Source organism: Crocodylus porosus, unplaced genomic scaffold (assembly GCF_001723895.1).
Source record: "Crocodylus porosus isolate Cpor-Errol unplaced genomic scaffold, CroPor_comp1, whole genome shotgun sequence".
NCBI classification, from domain to species: Eukaryota; Metazoa; Chordata; order Crocodylia; family Crocodylidae; genus Crocodylus; species Crocodylus porosus.
The window spans coordinates 71,560,925-71,570,549 of record NW_017728950.1 but is presented as its reverse complement, the minus strand read 5'-3'; the positions used below and the strand labels follow the sequence as shown (position 1 = coordinate 71,570,549).

At 42.3% G+C, this 9,625-nt stretch overlaps 1 protein-coding gene across 3 annotated transcripts in view; it reads left to right on the top strand.

The window, feature by feature from the left end:
- The first annotated feature begins 3,047 nt into the window (after window positions 1-3,047).
- The window catches only part of GKAP1 (G kinase anchoring protein 1), a 46,158-nt gene continuing 39,580 nt past the window's right edge, over window positions 3,048-9,625 (top strand). For 2 of the 3 annotated variants that reach the window (XM_019555284.1, XM_019555283.1), the window contains exon 1: window positions 3,050-3,152. The gene's annotated coding sequence lies outside the window, so the exon portion shown is untranslated. Of the gene's footprint in view, window positions 3,153-9,625 lie in introns of all 3 variants that reach the window. The other variant, XM_019555285.1, reaches the window with a different exon arrangement.

Genomic DNA, 9,625 nt, shown 5'->3' with positions numbered 1-9,625 from the left:
GGGGGAACTGGCACTCGTTAAAAATGTTCTGTTTATAATAGTATCTGAATATCACGGTGGCAGCTGGCAAGGCTAAGATACTGGTATGTAAGATCAGTTGTCTTTTCCATTATACTCCTTTTACTAGGAATATACATGAATGGTGACATTTCATCCCATTTGCATGAGTACCTATGCATCACTTAAAACTACTCAAACCATTTGTTAAAAGCTGAATCCTGACCTCAGAGGTCGGGGGGAGTTTTGCTATTAAATGTGATATAGGTTTGGTTCTAGTAACAGGAGGAGCAGAGTGCCAAAATCTTCACTGCCCTCGGCTTCGGGATGAATTTTGCCCAAAGTGTAGAGTTGTTAGTCATGTTGTTACTGTCTGATGTATTACTTTAGCTCAAATGTAAGTTTACTTGAAGGAAAATAGAAAAAGATAGATTTTATTAACACGTTCTTATTTGTAACTGATCACAAAGCTGCTTACTTTTTATCAAGGAAACAAAGGTTAAGAATGCAAATTTTTGTGGCATATTCTTTGGTGATAATTTAAACTGTGGAAACATGAAGAGCCAAGTTATTAAACCCTGAAATGTGAGTATTATTACACTTTTACAGATGTTTCAAGACTTCTAATTCTTTATGTTAAAGATGAGGATAGAAACTTTTATCTTAAAAGATTATTTGAGTTAAGAACAGCTGTTAGGAGTGAAGAGTAAGGAGTGCAGCTGGAACTGTACCATATTAACCCCTGTCTATGTTATAAGAAATCACAGCGCTTAATTGCATTTCCAGTTTCACTTAACACTCCCCTCACAACTGTTACAGCTATATTAGGTTACTTATTAATCCAGTACTGATACTGACAGAAAATACCAGCAATATAGTTGCAATATTGCAGAGGTCTTCTCAGCAAAGTGAATGACACTCTTACACTCCCCTCTTTAATTCCACTCCCTCCCGTACTGTGCAGAATATCTTATACTATTGATGCTTTTCAGAAGCTTAAACTTCTATGATTGATCATATGCATGATATTTATTTTATAAGATGTACTTCATACGTTCTTAAGGTCTCTTTTGTTTCAATATATACAAATGTTTTATGCTACATCATGTTTAATTTGTCTAAATATAGAGAATAGTGGTCGACTTATTTTTTAAAGTGAACAGCTGTTCCTACAAATGTAGCTTGATTGAGCTGTGCTGAGTTTTATGGAATAGGTACATGTATTACACATAGTGAAGGAAGTGATACAACTGAACACATGTGCCACAGGGGTCAAGTTCCATAGCTGCAAGATACAATGGTACAGTTTCCTGATTGAAACTCTAATTGGACTATAATTATGTAGCATAAACAAAGCTTTACGTTTTCTATTGCATACAAACCTTTATGGGAGGAGGGGACACTCCTTGTGGGCAGAAGGAAATATGGGCACAACCCCCCCCACTAAAAACATTGCCAAAACTATCTTTAAAACATATTTAAAAATAGTAAAGGGAAAGTAAGCAGTGAAATATGCCATAAAAATCACCTTCTTGAAAATGTGATTTCACTGTCACAAAGGCATAGGATTAATACAAAACCTTCCAAATACAGTTTTTTAACTAAAAAAACAAAAAAAACTGGAAAGGATTCTTTAACTGCTCTAGGTCACATGAATGGAAACTTGTAAAATTTCTCATATAAATACTGTATATGGGGTGTCAGCAAATATGGGCTATAAATTAATACTGTACAAGAGAAAAAAGTGATAAATTTGACAATGAAAAGCTAACCCAATTTAAGTACCCAGACAAAGTAATTGTCCCTAAAGATCAAAAAGAAAGAAAGAAGCCTTGACTTCTTAAGATAGCGAGAGAAATATCTTGACAAAATCCAGAACTTTAAAATGTAAGGAGCTGAGTATTTTGACTTGCTAGATCTGTAATAGGGTTTGGGGTATTTTTTCAATATCTGACTAGTCTCTTCTGATGTAATTTTAAGTATGTGTGTGATTTTTCTTTACTTTGCTTTTAATTTAGAAAATGGAGGGACAGCTATATTGCGGGGGTTGCCATACTTCTTGGAATACCCCTAGTCAAGCTTCTAATATTTTGGAAGGAAATGAGGTACATGTGAGCGTGCTGGTTTGGCTCTTTATAAATGCCTACTTCAGTACTAGACAAGCTCAGTAATGTGTAAGAGAAAGAAAAGAAGATGGATTTGTGGCTGAAAAGAAGATGGATTTGTGGAGGCCAATCTTTTTGGCAAGTGTGCCATCAATTAGTCCTGGACCCTCCCTGACTACCATGCCCACCTTCCACTGCCTGGCAGATCTGCTGCTCAGCTTTCTGCTCCCTGCCCCTTCTTGGCTCTCTGCTGCTTGTCCCCTGCCTGATCTGCAGAGGCTGCCTGTGCCCGGGTTACTGTCCTTGCCACAGGATAGCTCAAAGCATTGGCCTAGGAGGTGGGACAGCTGTGTTAGAGCCTAGGCTGCTTCCAGCCAGGCCTTCCACAGCATTGCCAGGTCTTAAATATGAAATGATCATATTGGAAGCTCAAAATGATTGTTATTTGCTGAACAACTGTCATCATATACTGAAAAATTATGCAAATAAGTCTGCAAATAAGTTGTCTTCTTCATTTTCTATTGCTCACTATAATGAGTAAGAACTAGGTCATCAAAGTCGAAGCATTTCTTTATTTTGAGGCAAGCAGTGCTAAGGAAGTGCTGACAGCAAACCCCCAAAGTCACTCAAGACTCTCTGAGGGTGACTTGGGTTCTGCAAATGCTGCAACAATGACCTACCTCAAACATTAGCCTACATTTTGAGCACTTCGACTGTTAGTGATCGCACAGGATGTAGATCGACAACAATCGAAGTGATCCAAATGTAGGATGTTTGAGGCGGGTCGAAATGATCGCGCACTAGCCATCAGCAGTGCCGAGCTCCGCGCTGCCCGGCTCGCGAAGTATTTTGAGCCATCCCGGCGCCCGTAGTCTCCACGGCGAATCTAGAGCAGTGAGCAGGTGCGAGCCGCAGCCAACCAGTGAGTGAGGTAAATAAACAAACCTGGTGAGGCAACGGCGCGCGCTCTAGAGCCCCGCCCCACCCTCCCCCCGGCGGCGTCGCGCGGCCAGAGACTTCTGGGGAGCAGTTAAACGGCCGCGCGCGGCGGTAAGTGACGCTGCTAGTGTCGGTTTGGGGCCCCCTGGGGTCGGGCTTGTCCTGGGCGGGTCAGGGCCGGCCGCACCGGGGAAGACCTCGGGGGCCGCGGGCTGGTTCCGCGTCGCTCCTCCCGCTCGGGGCTTCTCTTCCCCTTGCCGCTGCTCCGCTGCCCGGAGGCTGCGGGTGCCACGGGCTGCGCGTGTGGGAGCGACGGGCTGTGACTGGGGAAATGAGCTCCCTCCTTGGAGCCGCTAAGTCGTCGGGGACAAGGGGCTTTGCGGGCACAGATCTTCTGGGTGGGAGGAGAAGTGGCTGTACCGCAGCGCCTTGTGTGGTGACTGGTGGCGGGCGGTTGTGCGGGCACTCGAGGAGACTGGACAGGCACCTCGCTGTGGTCACCAGACCCCAGCTGTCTTTCCTGCCTGGGGAGGGGGGGGGGGCTGGACCCCGTGGTCTTCCGTGGTCCCTTCTAGCCCCTAACACCCTATGAGTCTATGTGCACATGGGTGTGTTGTAGTGACTGCATTTTAGAGCATGGGGGTGTGCAGCGGTGTGTCATAACTGGCTGCACGCCAGAAAATTGAGTAGTGGGGGGGCGATGGGGACAGTATATCTATGTATGTATATTTAGGGCCCAGATCAAGCTTGACCTCTTGTGGGCTAAGATCAAGTAGGGGCGTCTGAATCCCAAGGTCTCCAGGCTTGGACTTGCCGGTAGGACAGTTGTCAATGGATTTGGGAGTATCTGAAATCCTAGGGTGAGAGCCTGGGAGGAGGATGCTGGCTGGTTGCAGTGCCAATCCATGGTGTGTAGGATTGAGTTCTGCCTGCTCAATCAGTGTGGTTTCTGGAAAGATCAAGTTCTGCTCAGTCAATGTGATTTAGAAGTGATTTGACTGATTTGACCTCGAACATAAAATGTGTTAATACAGAAAAGTATGTATGTATGCCTGTGTAGGTATAATGACAGTGGCTGCGCTTCAGAGCATTGGGTGGTGACTGGTGGGAGGAGTGGGATTTGTGCGTGCGTGCATCTGTCTGTGCTATGGCAGTGGTTGTACTTCAGAGCATTAGGTGGTGTGTGTATACACAGGTATCATTTTGGAACCAAGAGTTCTAGTTTTTTATATGTCTTCTTGTCTCAGACCAACACAACTACCAAGTACACATTTGTGTACATATATATATTTTATAGCATGAGGTGCTGACTTGTGTGTGTGTGTAATGACAGTGGTTGTAGTTCAGAGCACTAGGTGGTGTCTGGAGGTGTGTATATGGGGTATATACTAGCCAGAGTGGGATCTCTCCCAAATGTGATTGTGTAACTATTAATAATTTTAAAGACTAACCTGGCTTACCCTCAAACTTAATCATCAACCCAATCTGAGGAATCTCAGAAAAAAGCCTAGTTAAGAGAAGACTTGTTTATCTGTTTTAAAGTATTACTGTATTCTTGTCAAATAATCTTGAATTTAGAAAATCTCTACCCCATTCTTGTATAAACCCAGCCCTAGCCCAGTTGCAACATATACCTCTCTTGCTACCCAGCTGGTTGCTTGTAGAGTCTCTTCTGGATTTGTTCCCCTTCTTTAAACCAGTCAAAGATGCTGTTCTTAAATAGGATCAACTGCTCTGCACAAAGCTATAGTCCTGCAACTCTGTTCAAGTGGGTCTCTGAGCTTTTCTCTAATGGCTTTTGTATGTCCCTGTGTGAATAGGGATGATCCTGGCTTAGGCAGGGGTTTGGACTAGATCTGCAGTGACCAATCAGTGGATTTCAATCTAACAGTAGATCTTGGAGCCTCTTGCAGTAGATCTTGGGAGTTGATCTGAGGCTGGGGTTGGGGGACTGAGTACCCGCATGCATGCATGTACTCGCCCCAGCCCAGCAGGTCAGTCCATGGGGTAGGGAAGGGGCAGGGGCTAGATCAAGGTTCCTGCAGTGAGGGACAGTGCCACAGAGGCAGGAGTAACTTGAGTGGGGCCCCAGCTGGGTGGGACTGGCCTGCTGGTGAGGTGTGGCCCCAAATAATGTCATCTCCCTCTGCTTCAATCTGCCCCTCCCCACAGATTTACCTGCTGGGGGTGGCTGGCGCATGGTAGATCTTGGGTTGCTTTTAAATGCCAAAGGTGATCTACTTAAAAAGGTTGAAGACTACTGGACTAGATGACCTCTGGAGGTCCCTTCCAGCCCTACTTCTCTGTGATTCTATGAATGCAAGAGACTACCTATTTTTGGAGCAATATTGCAGAGTTGTGGCCTAATATTTTGTAAGCCTTTGATCAAACAGTAGAAAAAAATGCAATTTAAAGGAAGAACAAGAATGTTATTGTAGGAAAGCTGGTCTTTGTAATCTAAAGGACTTTGGAAATAGCTTGTAAAAACACAGATAATGAAATGTGCATTAGGCTTGCCATTATAAAAGGTCAGTGACTGATTTGTAGGTTAGTTCAGAGGTAATTAACCTTGATTCTGTCACACTCTCCTAGGTCAGGGTTGTCAGCTTGTAAGAAAACAAGTCTAAAAAGGCTTATCCTTAGAGTCTGTTTTAAAAAAGAGAGAGAAGAAAAAGAAACCATGGGCTTGATAGAGGCTGGATGTAAGTGTTACTAGACAGCACAGCAGCAACAACTTTTGTCTGAGCTCAAGTGCAGCTTGGTACTCTGCAGAGAACTGTCTGTCAGGAATTTACAGTCCACAGGAGCCCCTGTGGCTGGCCCCTGCCATGCCTTGCTGCTGCATCCTAGCCTTTGCCTGCAATGGCTGCTCACTTAGAAGGTAGGTAAGATCACATGGCAGTGCAGCTGGGATGGAGCTGCAAGGTGGGAGAGAGATGGCAGGTGGAGTCCAGGCAGGACAGAAGTGGGGCTGGCAGGGGTCAGGTTGGGGTAGGGACAGCAGGGTGCAGTTGGGGGTGTATCAAGATGTAGCAGTAAATAGGGGCCCCTGGATTGGGGGCATTATTTTGGCAAAATCATTATTGCAGTCAAGCAGGACTTTATTCTGGGTGAGGGCTCAAGCCAGATTTAGAAAGTTTGTGTTAAACCCCTAAATTTGAGCCCAGCTCTTATTGATGTCCAGGCCCTGACAGAAGGATTATATTTATATTACCTAAAACATATGTCAGTACAAACATATGCGAGAGGCAAGGATTTCTTCTAGTGAGATCTTTTCTTAGACCAGCTATGTAGCTGAGATAGTCAAACAAGCTTTTGAATGTAAAGCATTCTTCCTAATGTCGTGGGTTTGGAAGTTTATATAAGTTCATCCCAGCTACATAGTTGGTCCAAGAAAAAATATCACCCTAAGAAATCCTTTGGCCTCTCATAATTTTTGGACTATCATGGCTACAACAGCACTCTTAAACTACAGTAAAAAAATATGTCAGTCAAAAAGTTTGGTTATCAGTAAAGTTTACATATTGTCAGTTAAAATAACAAACCCAAAACTTGGGTTGGCAGCCCATCACATATCTTAAAAACCACTACACTGCATGTAGGAACTGCTTTGTCATTGTACTGAAGAATATTTCAGGAGCTTAGAAATGGAAGCTGTCACTAGTAGTTTTTAATTCTGATTTTTTTTTAAATCAAAGGGACGTTTGCTTGGAGTGGTACAGACAACCCCTCCTCCTCCCCAGTCCTCTCCTCCCCATGTACACTTTGGCTGCCCATATCCAAACTTAAAGGCACCTGAATTTCAGAGGTAAAGTGATCAGCATTTCATGATCAAACAGGCCTCATTAGTCCCTCTCGGGTAAAACACTGAAAAGCACCAGCTTCACCTTGGTTGAAATTCTAAATATACGGTTTTTAAATGGCAGTTGCTTTATTTCTATTTGTACATTTATTTTGTAGTGCAAACAGAAATACAACTTAACTTTTTCAAACGGAATACATAAGGCTGACTTCTGGCATTAAATATTACACATTTATAATAAAAATTATGATTATTTTATTTACCTGACAGTTGACTAAAATTTTCTGTTCATCTGCTTTGAAATAATATTAGTTAGGTTTCTTGTACTATGTGCTACAGATTTTGCTTACAAAATGGTATTTAAGACGAGATGTATTCATTTCTACTCCAGAGTAGAAAAGTGATTAGTTTTTGCTTCTTGAACAAATAAATATGATTGTGATGCAATATAATTTCTCAAATTTAGGAACAGCTGTTCTTTTGCTAGCCATTTTAAACCACAAAATCCTACTCTTGTTGAAACACCCTCTCACATGTGCATACAGGGGCCAGGGATTATGCCACAAACATCATATAAACAAGAGCAATAAAGAAGCAAATACTACTTTACTACTTTGAACTTTTAATTGTTCAGAAAGTATCCAGTAATGAGTTACTACTTTTAATGGAAAGCGTGCTTACAATTCTGCTGACCCTTACAAATGGATAAAGGGGTCTTATTTTGGGCCTACCAATAATAACTCCTTGAAACAGATTGCAAATATAGGACTTTCCTGTTGGCTATTGTTGTTACTTTTTAAAAGTATGGAAGTGTACTACTAATGCCAGGTTGTTTTCATGGCATATGAAGCTGACTTTTTAACTATTATGCTTTGTTGTATTACCTGCTAGAAGCTGGTTAATACAAGAAAATATACAAAGCATTTTAAGTTTATGGTGATTCTGTGTGTGCATATTACCTCTTTTTTGCTACTCTACCCCTCGTTGCATCGTGTCTAAAATTAAACTCTTCAGGGCAATGACTTTATCATATGTTTTTGGAAAGCACCTGGTATACTTCTGAGACCTGTAAAAGAAAATCTTTTCTTTGTAGTAATATATATCTTGGTTTAGAATAGCCTTAATAAACCAGTGGAGGTACTTTAGAAGTTTAAGGCCCAAGTATGATTAAGTATCTATAGCAAAGTCAGGGATCCCCTGTTATTTGAGGGAATGCCTTTGCTAGGGGTTGTAATTACTTAATGTGTAGTACAGTTATTTATGAAGACATGCATTCGTATTTGATCGTAATTAGGACCCTACACTTATTTCTTTGTAACTCAGTGAAATTTATTAATATTTTAATACATTATTATAAAATGAATATGGGTCTTGCAATCCTGTCTTAGCCATAAGTTGTTGTTTTTTTAAATGTAGGAGGTAAACATGAAGTACAATTATGTAAAATATCATCGATTTACCAGTTCACATCCAAACTTGGAAGTGGAACTTAAATAGCTTGTGTTATTGGTAGTTGTCCAGAGACTGTAGTGGGTTATGTGAAAAGCAAACTCTACATTAGGGTTCTATTTAAAAACAAAAAAACAAAAAAACACTTGAGGCATCTTCCAGTTCAAAAAAACAAGTACAGCCTGGTTTAAACTGTACAGAGCTGCTACTTCTACTGGCAGAACTTCTGTGGTGGCAGAAAACTCTTCTAGCAGATTAATGCCAGTCATACAAGTGAAGGAAGGCTCAGTCGCCACCCAGCAGCTGACAGAAAATGGATATAGATGCAACTGTGCTTTTGGCCAGCTGCCACAAATCCCTTAACAACTGATGCCTTCCAGGATGCTCTATGCATCCTGCTGGCATAGTGTTATAGAATAAAACTGTATAATTCTGGCTGGAGGTTAAAAGCTGTATAAAACAGATGAAAATTCTTGAGCAGTTCAGCTGGTGTTGCACTAGAGATCCTACAAATCAGAGATCTGAAATATTGTAAGATAGTGCTCTTCAAGTGGCAGCCGGCATGTTGTTTTGGGGCCGCGCATTAACCCCTTGGAGGCCACATGCTTCTACCCCCTTGTTGATCTGAGTGCTGCTACATCCGGCATCTCTAGGCTCTTCAGCTTTTGCTTCTTGCTCCTACTCTTGGGAGCAGCCAGTGCCATCCACAGCACTGGTGGCACAGTGCAGCAAAAGAGCTGGGGCGTGGGAGGGATGAGGAGGGAAGTGCCACCCATACACACAGTGCAGCAGCCATCCGTGTGCATGGTGAAGGTGGTGCAGCTGCCCAGGACCGTGTGGATCACATTAGTCGTGGCCCTGGCAACTTAGAAGCTGTACAGCCCTGTTCTTAAAAGTGATGTCATCTGTGAATCAGCAGTATGGTAAGGGTCACATCTTTTGAACTGGAAAAATATTTCATGTTTCATTACAGCTGTATTTTCTTTTCAGTTGAACTGGGGGTATCCTCTTCCAAAGTTTTGGAGAAAGTACTACTCTGTAGAAAAAGCCTATATAAAGTAAAGACTAACAATAGTCCCTTTTTTCCTGCAGTGAGAAAAGAAATAAGTAATGCCATGCTCAAAAACCATAAGACCATCTTTAAAATAGTTTGTGCATCTTTTTATCCATTTTTGTAGACTTTGTTCATATTTCATGTAGTCAGGAAAGGAGTTGCTTTACATTGCATTCCAGAGATCATCCAATGTGATCCACAAGAGGCCAGCTGGGGACTGCATGCTTAGGGGCAACCAACACGGGTTCATCAGTGGCAGGTCCTGTCAGACCAACCTGG